The sequence below is a fragment of the Mustela lutreola genome, chromosome 2 (assembly GCF_030435805.1).
Source record: "Mustela lutreola isolate mMusLut2 chromosome 2, mMusLut2.pri, whole genome shotgun sequence".
NCBI lineage: Eukaryota > Metazoa > Chordata > Mammalia > Carnivora > Mustelidae > Mustela > Mustela lutreola.
The window spans coordinates 205,740,679-205,761,851 of record NC_081291.1 but is presented as its reverse complement, the minus strand read 5'-3'; the positions used below and the strand labels follow the sequence as shown (position 1 = coordinate 205,761,851).

The 21,173-nt window shown below is 35.8% G+C and overlaps 1 non-coding gene across 1 annotated transcript; it reads right to left on the bottom strand.

The window, feature by feature from the left end:
- Positions 1-12,521: 12,521 nt before the first annotated feature.
- LOC131826279 (small nucleolar RNA U13) lies at positions 12,522-12,628 on the bottom strand. Its single transcript, XR_009351528.1, has one exon. It is a non-coding gene; the product is annotated as a small nucleolar RNA U13 (small nucleolar RNA).
- Between the last annotated feature and the right edge of the window lie 8,545 nt (positions 12,629-21,173).

Below are 21,173 nucleotides of genomic sequence, written 5' to 3'. Positions count from 1 at the left end.
AGAAACCTGTGACTTTCTCTTAACCAATAATATATGGCAAAAATGGTGGGATGTCATAATAAAATCTTTAAAATAAGATAAAATGTCATTAAATAAAACATAAATAAAACAAAAGCTAACAGCAAATTTTCTATTTACAGGTTAATGATGTAAAGAGCTCAGCAGATCTTATTCCTAGTGAAAAAAAGTATAACTGGTAAAAATTGTTGATAAATAAAAAACATGTAAATACTTTAAAAATGTCCTAAGGGCATGGAGCAAATGTAGAAATATTTATTCAATAAAATAGAGCAAATTTTAGGATGCATTTAATAATAATGTGTATATTTATATTTTGAAAATTACAAAACATTTTTTTGAAGAAATTAAAGAGACATAGAGGCGTCAGGGCATAGTCAGTTAAGCATTTAACTCTTGGTTTCCGCTCAGATCTGATCTAAGGGTTGTGGGATTGAGCCCTTCATCAGGCTCTGCACTCAGTGCAAAGTCTTCTTGAGATTCTCTCTCTCTTTCCCTTTGCTACTCCCACTCTTCTTCTCTCTCCCTTTCTCTAAAATAAATAATTAAATCTTAAAAAAAGGAAATTAAAGAGACATAAATAGTCAAAAGACAACCCATGTTCATTGAATGGATTTAATATTGCTAAATTGGTAAAGTTCTCTAATTATATCCTCAAATTCAATTAAATTCCTATCATAATCACAGCTGCCCTTATATATATCTTGATCTTGAAACTCATGAAAATGCTGAAAATGATCTTAGAAAAGGAGAAAAAGAGCCAGAAGACTCACATTTCACAGTTTCCAAAACTTATGACAAAGCTACAATAATCAAGAAATAATGGGACTGGCATATGAATAACACTGTAGATAATGCAATGTAATAGTAGCAATCTAATAAATATAATTGAGACTCCAGAAATCAATCCTCATAGTCATTGTTTGCTTTATTTTCTCTCCATAATGAGAAAGAAACATCAACTTTCGTTAACTGTTTCTGCCACTATATACTTCAAATGTTGTTATTAATCAGAGGGGAAAACATTCATCTTTAAGTACTGAGTGGGATCCTAGAACCACTTCAGTAAAGTAGAGGAGGGCTTCTCAGATTTCAATGTGGATATGAATTACGAGGATATCCTCTTAAAATGCAAACTCTGAATCATTAGTTCTTGGGTGGAGTTTGAAATTCTATTAATGTAGGGTACAGACTTACTTGGAGTGACAAGGGACAACAGTATTTTAATTTAAAGCAGATATTAGTAAAATGAGAATCTCTATGGTAATAGGAAAAAAACAGATGATCTACATGGTTAAGAAGTCTGGATATACCTCAAATACACATATTCCACCCCCCCCAAAAAAAATCTCATCCTGAGAGAAATTGGGTAGCTCAGTCTGTTAAGCATCCTGATTCTTGGTTTCAGATCAGGTAATGATCTCAAGGGTCATGAGATTGAGCCCCATGATCAGGTTTTATCATGGACATGGAACCTGCTTAAGATTATCTCTCACCCTCTCTCTCTCTCTCTGCCCTTCCCCTTCCCCTGCTTGTGCACACACACATGAGCATGTATGCACCCACTAATAAAGTTTCATCCTGGTATAATCTTATATTATCACAATATATTCATAGTAGATATAGAATAGGGAATATCACAAATTAGAAAATACCAATAGTATTAATTGATAAGGAAAAACTGTGTTCGAAGATGGCTGACCAAACCAGCAGGGGAATCCCAGTTCCTGCTCAGCCCCTTCCGGGTTCTTCCTGCCCTGCTTGTCACGCACTCCAAAAGGGCCACATATATGGAAGTCGAAGTGTATAAATTACTCCCGTTGCTTGTGCTTGGGACTCAGACCTTTGGAGATCACTCCCCTCTGAGCCTGCTAGAGTCAAACAAACTTCCTATCCTCTAAGATTTTTGATTACTGCTTGGTTCTTCCCTCAGGCAATCCAGTCCAGGTTCTGTAACATAAAAACCTATATTTCTTTAGTGCTCCTAGAAGAATCTTATATGAATATCCTTCTTTAATGCTACATTGTGTGGTACCTTAAAGAGAAAACACCACACAGAACAAAATGAGAAAACAAGAGTTAATTTATTCCTGATACTCTGCAGCAATAGGGGAGAGAGCACCAAGTGCATACCCAGCTCCACAGACACAAAAGGCAGGAGTGCATTGAAATGCTGAGGTGATCTAGTGGACATGAGGGGGGAGGTTGATCAATAGAAGGTATCCATTAAGTTATTCCTGAGTTTGCAAATGTTTTTCTCTGTGATTAGGCCATCTGTGTTTCCTAATTGGCTTTACCCAAAGGAAAAACAAACTTTCTCCTATCTTGATCACCAGAAGTAGTTTTACAGCTTGGAGCAAGACTTCAAGTTATGCTGGACTCGGGCCCCTGCTCTCCTGTAGAGATTGAGAAATAGGGCTGACTAACAGGGAAACTGAATTGCAAAGGGAGGGCTTCTAAGCCAGGTTCTTGAGACACAGTCCTGGGTTGTCAAACCGGCAAGAGGCTTTTCAAAAGATTTACATCTCAAAGGGACAAAGAAAGAATTTAAAATTACAAATTTTGCAAAATAAATGCCCTTAGAAAAGGAAGGTCACTGGCTTCTTTACCAGATACCTAAGGATTTTTCAAATTCAGTGCCACAGCGAGGTAAAGCTATCTCTGATGCACACATTCTAATGCACACAATGAATGTCCTTCCAATGACAGGAAAGACACATGTGTTAAAATGTGGCTTATAACTTCATGCACAGTTTCTCCTAAACAAGTATTTCCTTTCCCCTCCCCAATTTTATTGAGAAATAATTGAAATATGTCACTCTCCAAGGTTAAGACATGCAGTCTGATGGTTTGACTTATGTATATTGTGTAAACAAGCGTCTCTCATACCATCAGGTCACAGAGTCTTAAGTCACCCTCCTTCCATCCCTCAGTGTCACACACTACTCTCTGCTTCAATCCTATCAGCCTGGTTTAGACCCCTCACATTTCTGGGTTGCATGGGTGCAATCGAAACCTAGTTCCTTGCTGCCCAAAATGTGGTCTCCTGAGAGCTTGTTAAAAATGCAAAATCTCAGGGGCACTTGTGTGGCTCCGTCAGGTAAGTGTCGAATGCTTGATTTTGGCTCAGGTCACAATCTCAGGGTTGGGAAGTCCCACCTGAGTCTTCCTAAATCAAATTGCAGATATCACCAGGATTCCCACAGGATTGGCACACATTTGGAACTTTGGAGAGTACTCTTATTGTTTGCTTCCGCTATCCACCATTTCAGGTTCTCCAATTTATTGCATACAATGCCGATTTTAGAGAGAGTAGCCCAAATGCACTATTTTTTGCCAAACAATGCCTCACAATGATTTAATTAAGAATTGTAGTTTTGGATAGTCAGGTGCAAGCCTCCTTCTTACTTTTCCCTCCCTCTCTTTTCTAAACCAATGCAGCAAGTGTCTTTACTAACCCCTCTCCCATTTAGGAAATGAGCTGTCACTTTTCCTTTCTCCCCATACTTCCAAGTCTTTTGCTCTACATACTCACACAGGCACGGATACCTATGCAAGGTTTTCCCTTCTAAAATGTAATTTTAAAAATCTTATAATTGAGAAAAGGAATGATTAAGTCTAATAAAGTATGGTGTAAACCTTGGTATAAACTAATCAGTCTATAACATAAAACCAAGACGAACTCAACACACAGCTCTTAGAAAATCAGCCTCAGATGCTCTTCAAGAATATCAGAGAGTTACAGGGAAAAAAGGATATCTGAAATAAGCAAAACTCATTCTATACATGTCAACATAATGGTAGGAAAAGTTGGAAAATTAGGAATGGTTCTAATTAAATTCAGGTATGTTTAAAAAAATAAAACTCGGGTATATTGTTCCTTTATTTTTTTATACTTTCATAACATTAGCTTAAAACAGTTTTACTTAGCTTTGAATTATTTCATTGTTTTCACAACCTCGTGTAGTGGTCTGGAAAGTGGATTGAAATTTGGAAAATTTGGGATAGAGTCCCAGGCCATCTTGTCTTTTAAATGTGATCTTGACTAGTAGTTTAACCTCACTGTCTACGCCATGCTGTTATTCACATGGAAATAGTGTGCTAACTATCTTATACTTTTATTGTGGATATTAAACGTCATAATGCTTATGAAGCAATGAGCGTACTGTCTGCTCTAAATAAATGTTATTCTGTAATTATCATTATCATAATGGATTCAAACTTATTTAACCAGCATTATTGTATCTTATTATTATTATTATTATTATTATATTATTATTATTATGGTATCTGATTCAGCAGATCATATGCTTGCCTATATAAAGTTTGTTCTGTATATACATACCCATGGTTTCTGTTTTATTGACCGTCCAGCAAATGTTCAGAAAACTGATGAGATTTCAGTGATCCAAAGGGGGGGGGAAGAAAGAATAAAAGAAGGGTTAAGAGGGTGTGGGTTCATTAAAGATATAGCTTTTCTATATTCCTTGATGTGAACTAGTTCTACATCTAGGTTTTGACATGATCATGCTATTTTCCTTTGTTGGAGAATACTCTTTGTACCTCCTACGGATGAACAGTCCACAGATTTTTCATTCTAGAATTCTACTATTCCCAAACAACTTTCATAGACTGAGTCAACATATCCCCTTCTTCTATGAAGTTCTATTATTTTTATCCCTTAAACATTATTGTACACCCATTTTCTCATCACTAAAAATGTTAGCATTTTTATTGTAAGCTGCTGAACAGAAAAAAAATTATAGAATTCATTTTTTTCTTCCTTGACTCTCAGCCAACTTTGGTTTTATTTGGACCAAAATAAATACACAAAATATATTAATGGCAGATTGAAATTTGATAGATTGGAATGTGATGGCCTAAATGTGTAATTTGAACTTAGCTTATTTGAATTAGTAAACAACTGGTCAGAATTAAATATTTTTACTTTGAGTTGAGTTGCAACATTTTACTAACTTGCATTGAACTCTATTTATGGAAGAGATAATCAGACATGCTTTTTGAACTTTGAAAAACTGGAGATATATATTCCAAATGGAGCCTCATTTATCCATTAAAGAGAATACATTAAAAGTGAAATTTAAGTTATCAAAACATCAATTCACCTTTTATGTACATTTTTAAAATTTTTCTGTTATTGAAATTACTTTTCTTGTTTGAGACTTAAGGCATCTGCTATGCGGCTGGATGGTAATCTATTGATTACAATATAAAGATCTTATTGGTGTATCTTTATAATTATTCAAGAGGTAAATAAGGAAATAAGTAATAAGATATGATGAATCAACAGCTATTCTTCTTAATTTTTGTTGCAGACGCTCTGGACAGACTGTTTGACCTTAACCAACAGTTTACCTTCAATGCTCACAACCAAATGTATGTACATGATCACTTGGCTGTCAATACTCAAAACCATCTGTTATAATGGCAACAGTCCTACTCTCAAAATACTGTGATAATTTAGACTGCAGATGCCAACTAAGTAGATTGGCAGCCGGAAATTCTGAGAGCACTTTCTCTTCTTCCACAGAGAGTGATGCCACATTAACACCAACATGGCTTCTTACCCCCAAACCTCCTGTTCATTCATTGTAGGCCAAAAACATTCATGGAGGGGGCGGCTGTGAGTACATGAGAAATTATTGAGTAAGGATCTGTTGTGAAAGAATATTCTGTTATATTCAGATCTGTATTTTAAAATGACCTTATATATTTGAGAGTGTAAAACGCCTGAGCCCATAAAAAGTCACAACATTAATCCAAGGATTTGAAAGCAATATTGTCAATGTAAAGTGGGCTTGGGTTAGTCTGGATTTTTAAGTATACATAAAATCAATAATTTGCTTCCAGGACTTAGACTGGAGGAAGTTCCTATGCTAAATATATCTCTGCTTCAGAATTCCAAACCAAGGGGCAGGACAGGGTTTGGATTGTCATTAAAACTAAATTATCATTCAAAGATTCTAATATTAGCTGGCTTTGTAATACATGACATGAGCTTAAAATTACCCTAGTATTTTCTTTAATATTTTAATATTTAATATTTAATTCTGACCAGTTGTTTACTAATTCAAATAAGCTAAGTTTGAATTACACATTTAGGCCATCACATTCCAATCTATCAAATTTCAATCTGCCATTAATATATTTTGTGTATGCCAGGGAAAGATTGTTAATGTCCTGGAATTTTTTTCCGCCCAATATGGCAATACCTTGAATCTGAAATGTTAACATCCCCAGTTTCAGAATAAAAGGAGTCAGTAATTGTCCTTCATAAGTATTCCACACTTTCTCAATTCTATTCAAATTGCAATCTTCCAAAAACGTCAACTTTTGGCTGGAATCTCAAGGCTTTTATGCAATGGTAGCCTCTGTCTGTGTTCAAAACAGAATCTTCTATGGTGTGTCTAGTCTATTAGAATGAATGTACTGGCATGTTTGGGAAAATGATGGATCTCAGCAACAATGGTAGAAATCTAGCTGGTGCAGTTTCATCAGCAGCTTGACCCCAGTTGGTCATATCAGAGACGACAATGGTAGAAATCTAGCTCGTGGAGTTTCATCGATAGCTTGAATCCAGTTGGTCATATCAGATATGGCATGATGCTGTGGCATCTACATGAGTGACCCAGAGATTTGATAAGAAGCTGGAAAAAAAAAAAAAAAGAAGCTGGAATTCTTTTTCAACTCTTCACTGCCCCAAAGAAGTATCTTTTAAATTCTCAGCCTATAGTTTTCTAAGTGTCAGACCAAACAGACCATCAGTAAAAATAGAACAAAATTTACCAAAAGAATTATTGACCATGGTAAGAGAAGGGCCATGACTTCTGTCCACTAAGTAGAATAATAAGGCCCCATTTAGGCTCTAGTTTGAAGCTGCAGAGTGGAGAATAAAGTCTCTATCAAAGATGGGAAAAATATTAATTTTTCACAATTTGAAGCTGACATGCTGTTGGACCCAATCTTTCCATATTCTTGAACATACCAACTCACTTTCACAACTGAGGCATGTTGGACCTTTCCCATGTATGGCATTATTCACCAAAGTCTGAGTTGACACACCCAAAATAAAAATATCAACAACCTGTCACAGAATCTCCACTTTTCTGAAAAAAAATGTGTTGATAACTGATTTATCTTAAAATAAACAGTAAAGGAAGTTCTTCAGTCTCATACAATCCAAACCACAATCCAAAACAATGAGTAATAGTAACAGTAATTATGTAACTATAAAAAGACAGTTAAAATGTTATTATCTTCCTTTCTTCTTTTAGTTGATTAAACTGATTTTTAAATGATTTTTATACAAACATTTTGTACCCAATAAACATATGAAAAGATGTTCAACACCATTAGGCATCAGGGATACAAATTAAAACCACGTCAGATACCACATTACGTCCTCCAGGATAGCTATCAAAAAAAAAAAATCAAACAGATAATAACAAATATTGGAAAGGATATGGAGAAATTGGAACCTTCAAATACTTCTGGTGTGAATGTTAAATTGTTCAGTGACTTTAGAAAACCACCTGGCATTCTTCAAAATATTCAACATAAAATTACCATAAGATTCATCAAATTCACAAGTAGGTATATAGTAGTCTTCAGAGAGCTGAAAATATCTGTCCATAAAAAATTTTATATGAATGTTCACTGAAGCATTATTCATAATATATAATTCATCAATTGATGAATAGATACATATGATATGGTATACTCATTCAATATTGTTTGGCAATAAAATATATAATGTTCTGATTCATACTACAATTTAGATGAACCTTGAAAACATCATATTAAATGAAAGAAACCAGTCATGAAGCCTGCATGTTTTATTTTTCCATTTATAGGAAATGTCCAGAAAGGAAACTCTGTAGTGACAGAATGAAGATTAATGGTTGCCTAAAGCTAAGGCTGGGAACTGGGTGAAAAATAGGAGTGATACCTAAAGATTTCTTTTGAGGTGATTATATGTTCTAAAATTGATTGTGGTAATGATTGCACAACTCCATGGACATACTAAAAAATTCACTTGCATATTTTAATTGGTGGATTTTATAGTAAGTAAATTATATCTTAATAGAGGTATTTAACAACTTATCTAGATTTGAGATATAAATTCCTCTGGCTAACATAGAATAATTCACCCAAAACTCAATACCTTAAAAAAATACCAGACTTGTTTCTGGAGGATAATCAACAAAAGGTAAAGGCGAATTGAGAAGAGGAGCTTAAAGTTTGTGAGGTATACATGTTAAGGGACAAAAAAAAAAGCTCTTTCAGGATAAACAAGAGTAAATTGATTTTAATCTGGAAGTAATGTCAGAAATCACTAGCTTTGTTCTGTAGCTAGAGATGTTTATTTTTTATTTTTTAATTTTATTTATTTTTTGTTTACTTTTATTTACTTTTTTAGAGAGAGAGAGACTGAGTGCAAACAGGGGGAGGGGCAAAGGCAGAGGGAGAGAGAAAATCTCAAGCCGACTCCAGGCTAAATGTAGACCCTGATGACGGGCTGGATCTCAGAACCCTGAGATCATAACCTGAGCTGAAATTAAGAGTCAGATGCTTAACCAACTGAGCCACTGAGGCTCCCCTATACATGATTTGGTTTTAAATCTTCAAAATTAAAAGTAAGTGTATGGGATATCTAGGTGACTCATTCAGTTAACCATCTGCCTTTGTCTCAGGTCATCCCAGGGTCCTGCGATGGAGCCCTGCATTGGGGCCCTTGCTCTACAGGAGTCTTCTTTTCCCTCTCCTTCTTCCCCTCTCCTCTGCTTGTGTTTTCACACTCTTGCTCTCTCTGTCTAGTATGCTCTCTCTCAAATGAATAAATAAAATCTTTTAAAAATATTATTAAAAAAGTAAAGGTACAAACTTGTATTTAGTTCTCTGATAATTTTTTGCTAGTTCTGAGTTTACATTGTAACTTTTATGTTAATTATGCTTTCATATTGCAAGCCAGTCCAAATAATTTTAGAATTTTTGAATGTGATGACTCAAGTTTTGAATATATTTTTAAAATGCAGAAATTGGGGTGTCTGGGTGGCTCAGTGGGTTAAAGTCTCTGCCTTTGGCTCAGGTGATGATCTCAGGATCCTGGGATTGAGCCCCACATCGGGCTCTCAGCTCAATAAGGAGCCTGCTTCCTCCTCTCTCTCTGCCTGCCTCTCTGCCTATTTGTGATCTCTCTCTGTCAAATAAATAAAATCTTTTTAAAAAATGCAGCAATTTTGCACAGCTCACTTTTATGTATGTTATATTATTTAAATATGTGTTTAAAGTATACATAGGACATACCTTGAGCTTTAAAAAATGATATTTTTTATAGTGTCATATATAGTGTATCAAAAAACCCTTTATTTTTCAAGTAGTATTAAACAAATCAAATTCACTAACTAACTAAAGAATATGCTGGTTCACGTACTAGTACATATAGAAGTTTGCTTCAAGTAAGTCTTTAGCTAGTAGCTAAGCAATGCTACCTAAGACCAGTTTCTGATCATTCCTCTAACAATTGACTTTATCTTGACACTGACTTCCCTTTTGGTAAGAAATTCACTACTAACAGATTCTGGGTTATATAAGTATCACAGTGTTGAAGGGTTTCAGGGTTCTTGTCTCACAGAGTCAAAGAGTAAACATTGCAGACAAAAGGATGAAGTGAAGTGAAAGTTTATTAAATGCAGGCAAGACCAGAAAGGAAAGAAAGTTCTCTCTAGAGTGAGAAGGGTCCCAAATGTGTTGCCAAAGAGGACTTTTATGGTTTGTTTTTTATAGAAAATTGACCAGAGAACTTGAAAAATATCTTGTCTATAAGACTTAAGACAAACAAGGTGGATTTGTTGTGTTCCCTTCTCTCAGATTAATATATTGTCTGTAACATTTCTCCACATCTGGCATTTCTGTGAGCCTGGTTATGTAGTCACCTATGTGACCCTACCTATTTCTCCCTATTTAGCCTTTATGGCCCTTATTCAACACCATTGCTGACAAAACCTTAAAGAAGCACTCTGATTCAATTAGCTTAAACCATGTTATGAGTAAATGTACAATCCACATGACCAATATATATGTAGAATATATAGATATATTCTATATATATAGAATATATAATGATTAAACTTAGCAAACTTAGAATCCACATGACCAAGAGGCTAGAATATATAGTGATTAAACGTAGCAAACTACACACTTCAAACAGCTGTATTTTGATGGTGGGATGGTTCTCAGTATTCCAGACTCATATGTACCTTAAAAGAAGCTAGTAATTCAGTGGAAGGTAGAAGAGAAAGACAGTGTTGGAAAGACAAACCCAAAGATCCAATAAATAACTTAATTTTGTAATGAAATTATTAAATGCAGAGCTGTTCCTAAATTTCATTTATTATGATAAATGTCAAGGTTAGTTTGTTTTTTAGATAGGTTTTTTTGTCTCAAGGAAAATTTTTACAAAATTTGGCAATAAAAACTTGCAGTGTTTTTAATCTATTACTTCAATATCTTCAAAGACTTCACATTGAGGTCTAAAATAAGACAAATTTTTCTACTCTTCAAGGTTCTTCTAGCTGTTCTAAGAATTAAACTGACAAAAGTTAGATTAACAGAAGAAAAAAATCAAAGGTTAATTCCACATGCACAGAGTCCAAATAATACAACTGAAACCTGAAGAGATGACCAAGGCATTCAGTTTTTCTACATTTTAGACACAGAAACAAAATCTGTGAAGATCTTACAGGACAAAAATATATATATATATATATATATATATATATATATATATATATATATATATGTTTAGGAGCTTCAAATAGTAAGAAATACTAAACTTTGGGTTGCAGTAGTAAATTAGTAAAAGTAACATGGTTTGTTTATACAGTCTTCTTGGCTCTGGATTCCTTATCTCTGGTGATAATGATATCTCCTTACTTTCCTGTATAGGAAAGATTTGTTTCACATGGGGAATTTATTCCTGTTTTTTGGAGACAAAGGAGGGTCAGAGCATCTTTTTTGTATTGACTGTTTCTCAATTTTAATTCAAAATGATCAAAATGCCATTCTGGAACATTTAGGGGCAAACTGTCCTTAACTTCTATAGCTATAATAGCAATGGGACATATTCACTTAAAAACATCTGTGACCTCAGGGATTTGTTGCAGTGTTACTGAATAAATTTTTTTATTTGTAACTATTTCTTAATATTCTTACTTATATTTACTTACTTATGGAGACCAAAGCAATATAATAATGGTAAGTTTGACATGAATACAGTCATGGGAGAAAGGTTATCAAATGATGCAATATCCAAAATAAAGCGAGTGCACTGATAAATCAAGAGGCGCTGATAAAGCGGTCTCCTTCAACTATCATGCTGTTTTCATGTTGGTCACATATATTTTGATATATGTGAAATATTAAATAATTTTAACTATATGTAAATATTTATAAATTCATATTTATATATAAAATTAAAGATGTAACTATATATGTAGAAATCAAGGCAATGAATTACAAATGGTGGAAGGCATGGAACAAAGGAAATTACTTTCTGAAACATTTGAAGATTTGTTTTGTGGATAAAAGTAATGCTTCTCAGTACCCCCTTGGAAAAATCTGAACTAATTAACAAATAGAAAAAAAGGGACACCTAAATGGCTCAATTGGTTGGGTGGCTGCCTTGGCTCAGGTCATGATCCTGGGGTCCTGAGATGCTGCTCAGCGGGGATTCTGCTTCTCCATTTACCTCTGCTCCTCCCATTTCTTGTTTGTGCTCCCCTGCACTCTCTCTCTCTCTTTTAAATAAATTAATTAAATCTTCTTTACAGGGGCGCCTGGGTGGCTCAGTGGGTTAAGCCGCTGCCTTCGGCTCAGGTCATGATCCCAGCGTCCTGGAATCGAGTCCCGCATCGGGCTCTCTGCTCAGCGGGGAGCCTGCTTCCTCCTCTCTCTCTCTCTGCCTGCCTCTCCGTCTACTTGTGATTTCTGTGTCAAATAAATAAATAAAATCTTTTTTAAAAATCTTCTTTACAAAATCAAATAGAAAAGAAAAAATGGGGCAGTGATGCTATTATCAGAATAACTCATAACAATGTGGTCCCTACACCAAGGCATTGGAATCAATGTAGGGACTTCTTAGAAATGTAAATTCTCAAGTCCTGCCTACAGAAAAAGAAACTCTCAAGTTGAGTCCCTGTCATCTTATAACAAGCTCTTCTCATGATTCTGATGCACAGTAAGGTGAGAAATTTTAAATTCTCAAGGTTTTTATTTTTTTAGCAAAGAATATTTAAAATTTATTTTTAAATTATCTTGGTCATTGGTGGAGTCAAGAGGCATTTTTAACTATTTATAATTTTTATAAATTAAACAGCATATGATCATAAGTCAGGAATAAACAGTGGAATTATGGGTAGATTTTTTTCTTACATTTGATTTCTGTAGAGTTTTGTGTACTTTTGATTTTTTTTCTTTTTCGACATCAGATAGATAATGTGCCAACATGGTTGTGGCAAGGTTTGAGGAATGCACATGTCATGCAACAGCATGGACATCCAATCTTCATGCTTATGAACTACAAAAGAGTCTGTATTTTTTATTTTTAAAATACCTTCATGATTTGAAACTATTTATATTTAATAGGCATATAACTGTGTCATGAGCTGTGCTGAACCCTATGCACAGTGGCTTCTCTGAAGCATGTTATAACATTATATTAAATTAAATATTCATATCATCATCTTCTAGCTGGGGGGTATGTTGCTCAGAGCAGTCCTGATCTCATATATAGGTGAGCAGGGGTGCTACCTTGGCTCATGCTGCACCAGGATTCATGAAATCCCATACTTATGAGGGCTTTCTTCAAAAAAGCCCCTGTCTGGCACAGGTCTGTACCAGTGGCATCATCTGAGTAGGGAATCCTGAGCCCAGCCTGGTTCCCATTTCAGACCCAGTCTCTACTCCTTTCCTTAGGGCACTCTCTTGAATACCTTTTCCTAACTCATCAGATATTGAAAGAGGCTTGGACATTCACATGTATAGTGATGTCCCAGAGCCTAATGATGCTCATCTCTGATTCCAGGGGAGGAGTCTGGCAAGTTAATCACTCCCACTTACCACTATGCCATTTCTTTCATTGAATAGTGCACAACTAGTGACAGAAAGTGGCAGGCATGCTAATTTAGAGACACTCAGATGATCTATATGGATAGGATCTTTGCAAAAAAATATTTACCTATGCTCCATCATTCTAAGGACACCCTGAGCACAGATAGTGCACGTAACTTCTTTTGGTCACATAGCTGGGAAGAAGTACGGCCAGGACTCCAAACATAGTTGATTTTTTTTCTCTTAAATACTATTTTGTATCCATTTATAAATGTTTGTTTTTTTGAACATGGAAGTTTGGAAGATATTAAACCTTAATAGTTACATAAATGAATGATGCAAAACAGAACTTAATGAAATAATTTAGTTGCTAAATATATACTTTTATCTAATTGAAAATCAATGGTGCATTACTTGAATATATTTAGTTTAGATTTGTATATTAAGAGACATATAATAGTAACAATAATCTACAAACAGGAATAGCAAGTATGTAAGTGTGCTTATTAATCACTAAGTGAGGTTAAAGTGGCTTTATATAATCTATCTCATTGATTCTTTCCAGTTATATTCTCATTATTCAGACAAGAGAACTGAGACTTAGAGAAGGTAAGCAACTTACCCACATTCACACAACCACTGAGTGACATAGTCGACATTCAGATTCTTGTTTTTCTCTGGAGTCCCATCCTTGTGTTGAGACCTTACTGGTTTGATTGGCTGGGAGATAGAACGATTGCCTGAATAAATGAATTTGCTCAGCCTGTGAATCTATAATTTCATGTAATTTTACTAACTCTTGATTATATGTTTTAGTTATTCTCATTTTTAATTTGTTTTGATTTAGGGTTTTTTTTTCAATATGTTATTTATTTGTTTGTCAGAGAGAGAAAATGTGTACAAGCAGAGGAAGTGGCAGAAGGAGAGGAAGAAGCAGGCTGCCGCTTTGCAGAGGACTGATGAGGGGCTTGATCTCAGGATCTTGAGATCATGACTGAAGCCCAAGGTAAGTGCTTAGCCTACTGAGCCAGCCAGGCACCCAGTTATTCTCATTTCTTAAAAGTAATTCAGCATTGAATGTGCTTAAAGCTTTACAAAAACATAAATTCAAGAAGGATCTAGTTGACTTTACATTACTTACTTAAGAATATTTAACATTAAATTAAAACATACACATCATTAGAATGAATAGATGCCTTAATATCACAATTCATTATTTTCTAAAACTGTACTTCAAAGTAGCTGTGTATTTCTGTGCATAACTAGCATTAATCCCAACTCCAAAAATAAGCTCCTTGACAAATTTTACTTTAAGTATTATCTAGACAATAGCATCTTATTGGAAACTACTGGCAAATGCTTATCCAAACGACCTTCAGCATAAAAGAGAGGGTTTGAAAATATGATGTCAATTTATTACAGTCTTCAGCATTTACTCAAAGTGATATACTGAGGAAGGAAGTAGAAAGAAATAAGATAATTTATCACTTCATTACAAAAAAGACCTATGATCTTAATGTCCCTTCATACTGTTATATTCTGCCAGGATTCAGTGAGAGGATGTTACTAAAAATAAAATTTAGGAGGCATTAAGCCACAAATTTGCCCATACTGAAGGCAGTTCCTGAATTCTAAGAGAACATAGTGTAATACTAGTTTTGTTTTTCACTGGATAAGTTTTATTTAAACTTTTGTGTTTCCTAATATCTGGTCATACAGTCATTGAACTGTATCCATTTTGTAAGCTGAAAAACAATTATGCCACTGTTCGTTAAATTCACAAGTAGAGCTGCTTCCATTCCTAATTTTACTTTATTTACTTTCTTTTTTATTTTACATTCAAGTAGCTAACATATAGTACATCATTAGTTTCAGATGTACTGTTCAATAATTTATCAGTTGCATATAACACCCACTGCTCATCATATCATGTACCTTCCTAATGCCTATCACCTAGTTACCCCATCCACTTACCCACCTCAGGCAACCATTCCTAATTTTAAAGACGCTGAAACAATAATTACATTTTTACCTTTCCTTTGTGTTAGGAGGGCAAATGGCGGGAAAAAGAGTAGGTGTAAAATGGTGAGAAGCAAAATTCTCACCTTTACTACTCTGCAATGTATTCCTATAAGACTTATTAAAGTGAAATTCAGGGGCACCTGATAGGCTTAGGCCATTAAGAATTCAACTCAGGTCATGATCTCAGGGTCCTCGGATAGCTCTCCATGTCAGATTCCCTCTGCAGTGGGGAGTTTGTTTCAGGATTCTCTCTCCCTATGCTTTCCACACCCCTAATCTCTCTAAATAAATAAATCTTGAGAAAATTAAAAAAATAAAATGAAATTGAAATATGTACATGACTTTTTTAAGTCTTGGGACTATGATTCAGTCTGTTTTTATTATACTAACATCACGGTGGTCACTGAAGACCACAGGCAGTAGTAGTAAATGTACACCAATGTCCTAACAGTGTCTACCATATTTCCTGAAGTCTCAGTTGAACTATTAGTATTATTATTAATTAGTGGCTTTCCTTCAGCATAAAACAAATTCAGCAATCCCTTCTATCAGAAGCCACCCATCTGAGACCTTATGCTGATTCAACTATCTGCATGTTATAGGGATGTATTACTTGTGATAGCCTTTGTTGAATACAACTATTGGCAAATAGTTCTTCAGTGTTTGGATTATAAAATGGTGAACAATTATGGCTGGGTTTACATCATTTGGAAACCAAACAGGGATATTAAATACAGATTGTGGTTCATGAAAGCAGGCTAGTAAAACTTTTGAAGACTGAAAATGAAAGAATAAGAAATTATTTTCATAAAATTCTGAGTTTAGAAATATTAATGAATTATTTTCAGATATGGTTAGATATTGGGCCCTGAAAATATAATCAAGGAGTTTCCTTCACATTTTTTGGGTCTACTTTTGTGTCTCCCTTTGCTCCTTGGTCTCATATTCATCTATATAAGTAGATAATTCATAGTGAGGATTCTGATTGGTTCTGTTTCATCACTGTGCTCAAGCATACATCATCTGCGGAGAGAAATCAACCTCATGCCAAATACAGGCAATAGAAGAGTGAGGTTGGAAGGGCATTTTAACCATAAAATAGAAATTTAGTGCAAATAACGAGTATGAAATTTTGGGTTGTAACATTCATTTTTATATGTTTATCAACATGTCTTATTTCTCATAAAGCAAAAAGTTAATGGCACGGTTGCTGTTTTGGGAGGGATAATGAGATGTGATTCCACCAACACAACACAAAATGAGTTACCTTCTCTCCACACCACAGATATTTTGCCAGGACCCCAAACTAAAGAGAATTAAAATCGTCATATTTTCCATCAGGAAGAGTAACTAAATTTAAGTACAAGTGCATTTTCTAATCACAGAGAAGATTCACCAGTAATTAAAGTTTGCTTTAATTTTATCTGCTTGATACTCTTTGGTAAAGGTGATGAGCTTTTACATCTAAACAATTAGAGAAATTCTGTTGTGAAAGGAGGACTAGGTAGTAATTTACAGCCACTTCATCTTGAAGGAAGTTAATGCATTATTTTATTAAAATTAAAATAATAATGACTAGCAATTACTATTGCTCAAATTAAAATGATAGAAATGCCTTGGCATTTCATAATCTGTATTTTCTCAAAGTTTATGTTAGATGCTGAAACCAATCTGAAAGCCAATATGAAGCTGATGTGATTTATTCACTATCCTTACTTGAAAAAGGGATTTATTTCTCTCTGTGTTAGCATTTTCTTAAAATGCTTTGGCTTACTTTTCAATTTGTTTCAGCATTTCAATTTCCTGTGAGTGCTTTCTATTTGTCACTACTTACTAAAAAAGATAGTGATAGAAAAAATGGCTTAAACATAACTGTAATTTTCATGACAACACTAGAGTATTCCATAGAATGAAAGGGAGATAATCCAGTTAAATTGCTATTTTCCACCCACATTGGAATTTTAGATATAAATGAGTTCATATAAATAGAAGAACTGCTAGGAAGGTAAGGCCATTTAAATAGCTGATTTCAATTAAAATCATTTGATGACAGACCAACATGTCATACAGTAAGGCATAGGATCCATTCTATAATCAGTATCTTTTGTCAAAACACTTGTTCTCAGACTCTATAAAAATGTAAATGGAGGAGGAGGAGTCAAGATGGCGGAGAAGTAGCAAGCTGAGACTGCTTCAGCTAGCCGGAGATCAGCTAGATAGCTTATCTAAAGATTGCAAACACCTGAAAATCCATCGGCAGATCGAAGAGAAGAAGAACAGCAATCCTGGAAACAGAAAAACAACCACTTTCTGAAAGGTAGGACCGGCGGAGAAGTGAATCCAAAGCGACGGGAAGATAGACCCCGGGGGGAGGGGCCGGCTCCCGGCAAGCGGCGGAGCAACCGCGCACAAAATCAGGACTTTTAAAAGTCTGTTCCGCGGAGGGACATCGCTCCAGAGGCTAAACCGGAGCGAAGCCCACGCGGGGTCAGCGTGGCCTCAGGTCCCGCAGGGTCACAGAAGGATCGGGGGTGTCTGAGTGTCGCAGAGCTTGCGGGTATTGGAACGGGAAAGCCGGCTACAGAGACAGAGCCGACAGTAAGCTCGCAGCTCCGTGTTACCTTGAACCGGTCGCAGGCTCGGTGAGCTCGGAGCGCGGCCGGAGGTCAGAGAGACGGGAGTAACTGGGCGCTGTTCTCTGAGGGCGCACTGAGGAGTGGGGCCCTGGGCTCTCGGCTCCTCCGGGCCGGAGACCAGGAGGCCGCCATTTGTATTCCCGTCCTCCGGAACTCTACGGAAAGCGCTCAGGGAACAAAAGCTCCTGAAAGCAAACCCGAGCGGATTACTCACCCCGGCCCCGGGTAAGGGCGGTGTAATTCCGCCTGGGGCAAAGACACTTGAGAATCACTACACCAGGCCCCTCCCCCAGAAGATCAACAAGAAATCCAGCCGAGACCAAGTTCACCTACCAAGGAGTGCGGTTTCAATACCAAGGAGAGCAGCAGAATTCCAGAGGAGGAGAAAGCCAAGCACGGAACTCATGGCTTTTTTCCTGTGATTTTTTTTAGTCTTGCAGTTAATTTAATTTTTTCTTTTTCATTTTTTTTTTTTTTTCTCGCCTTCGGGTAAAAATTTTTTTTTTTTTTTTAACTGTTACCTTTTTCTTTTTTAACGATTTTTTACTAGTTTATCTAATATATATATATATATTTTTACATTTTTCTTAGGTGTTTTCTTTTTTAAAAAAAATTCTTTTTTTTTTTTTTTTTCTTTTTTCTTTCTTCCTTTTTGAACCTCTTTTTATCCCCTTTCTCCCCACTCACGATTTTGGATCTCTTCTAATTTGGCTAAAGCATATTTTCCTGGGGTTGTTGCCACCCTTTTAGTATTTTACTTGCCCCTTCATTTACTCTTATCTGGACAAAATGACAAGACGTAAAAATTCACCACAAAAAAAAGAACAAGAGGCAGTACCGAAGGCTAGGGACCTAATCAATACAGACATCGGTAATATGTCAGATCTAGAGTTCAGAATGACAATTCTCAAGGTTCTAGCCGGGCTCGAAAAAGGCATGGAAGATATTAGAGAAACCCTCTCGAGAGATATAAAAGCCCTTTCTGGAGAAATAAAAGAACTAAAATCTAACCAAGTTGAAATCAAAAAAGCTATTAATGAGGTGCAATCAAAAATGGAGGCTCTCACTGCTAGGATAAATGAGGCAGAAGAAAGAATTAGTGATATAGAAGACCAAATGACAGAGAATAAAGAAGCTGATCAAAAGAGGGACAAACAGCTACTGGACCACGAGGGGAGAATTCGAGAAATAAGTGACACCATAAGACGAAACAACATTAGAATAATTGGGATTCCAGAAGAAGAAGAAAGTGAGAGGGGAGCAGAAGGTATACTGGAGAGAATCATTGGGGAGAATTTCCCCAATATGGCAAAGGGAACAAGCATCAAAATTCAGGAGGTTCAGAGAATGCCCCTCAAAATAAATAAGAATAGGCCCAAACCCCGTCACATAATAGTAAAATTTACAAGTCTCAATGACAAAGAGAAAATCCTGAAAGCAGCCCGGGAAAAGAAGTCTGTAACATACAATGGTAAAAATATTAGATTGGCAGCTGACTTATCCACAGAGACCTGGCAGGCCAGAAAGAGCTGGCATGATATTTTCAGAGCACTAAACGAGAAAAACATGCAGCCAAGAATACTATATCCAGCTAGGCTATCATTGAAAATAGAAGGAGAGATTAAAAGCTTCCAGGACAAACAACAACTGAAAGAATTTGCAAATACCAAACCAGCTCTACAGGAAATATTGAAAGGGGTCCTCTAAGCAAAGAGAGAGCCTACAAGTGGTAGATCAGAAAGGAACAGAGACCATATACAGTAACAGTCACCTTACAGGTAATACAATGGCACTAAATTCATATCTCTCAATAGTTACCCTGAATGTGAATGGGCTAAATGCCCCTGTCAAAAGACACAGGGTATCAGAATGGATAAAAAAACAAAACCCATCTATATGTTGCCTCCAAGAAACACATTTTAAGCCCGAAGACACCTCCAGATTTAAAGTGAGGGGGTGGAAAAGAATTTACCATGCTAATGGACATCAGAAGAAAGCAGGAGTGGCAATCCTTATATCAGATCAATTAGATTTTAAGCCAAAGACTGTAATAAGAGATGAGGAAGGACACTATATCATACTCAAAGGGTCTGTCCAACAAGAAGATTTAACAATTTTAAATATCTATGCCCCCAACGTGGGAGCAGCCAACTATATAAACCAATTAATAACAAAATCAAAGAAACACATAAACAACAATACAATAATAGTAGGGGACTTTAATATTCCCCTCACTGAAATGGACAGGTCATCCAAGCAAAAGATCAGCAAGGAAATAAAGGCCTTAAATGACACACTGGACCAGATGGACATCACAGATATATTCAGAATATTTCATCCCAAAGCAACAGAATACACATTCTTCTCTAGTGCACATGGTACATTCTCCAGAATAGATCACATCCTCGGTCCTAAATCAGGACTCAACCGGTATCAAAAGATTGGGATCATTCCCTGCATATTTTCAGACCACAATGCTCTAAAGCTAGAACTCAACCACAAAAGGAAGTTTGGAAAGAACCCAAATACATGGAGACTAAACAGTATCCTTCTAAAGAATGAATGGGTCAACCGGGAAATTAAAGAAGAATTGAAAAAAATCATGGAAACAAATGATAATGAAAATACAACGGTTCAAAATCTGTGGGACACAACAAAGGCAGTCCTGAGAGGAAAATATATAGCGGTACAAGCCTTTCTCAAGAAACAAGAAAGGTCTCAGGTACACAACCTAACCCTACACCTAAAGGAGCTGGAGAAGGAACAAGAAAGAAACCCTAAGCCCAGCAGGAGAAGAGAAATCATAAAGATCAGAGCAGAAATCAATGAAATAGAAACCAAAAAAACAATAGAACAAATCAACGAAACTAGGAGCTGGTTCTTTGAAAGAATTAATAAAATTGATAAACCCCTGGCCCGACTTATCAAAAAGAAAAGAGAAAGGACCCAAATAAATAAAATCATGAATGAAAGAGGAGAGATCACAACTAACACCAAGGAAATACAAACTATTATAAGAACATACTATGAGCAACTCTACGGCAATAAATTTGACAATCTGGAAGAAATGGATGCATTCCTAGAAACATATAAACTACCACAACTGAACCATGAAGAAATAGAAAGCCTGAACAGACCCATAACCAGTAAGGAGATTGAAACAGTCATTAAAAATCTCCAAACAAACAAAAGCCCAGGGCCAGACGGCTTCCCGGGGGAATTCTACCAAACATTTAAAGAAGAACTAATTCCTATTCTCCTGAAACTGTTCCAAAAAATAGAAATGGAAGGAAAACTTCCAAACTCATTTTATGAGGCCAGCATCACCTTGATCCCAAAACCAGACAAGGATCCCACCAAAAAAGA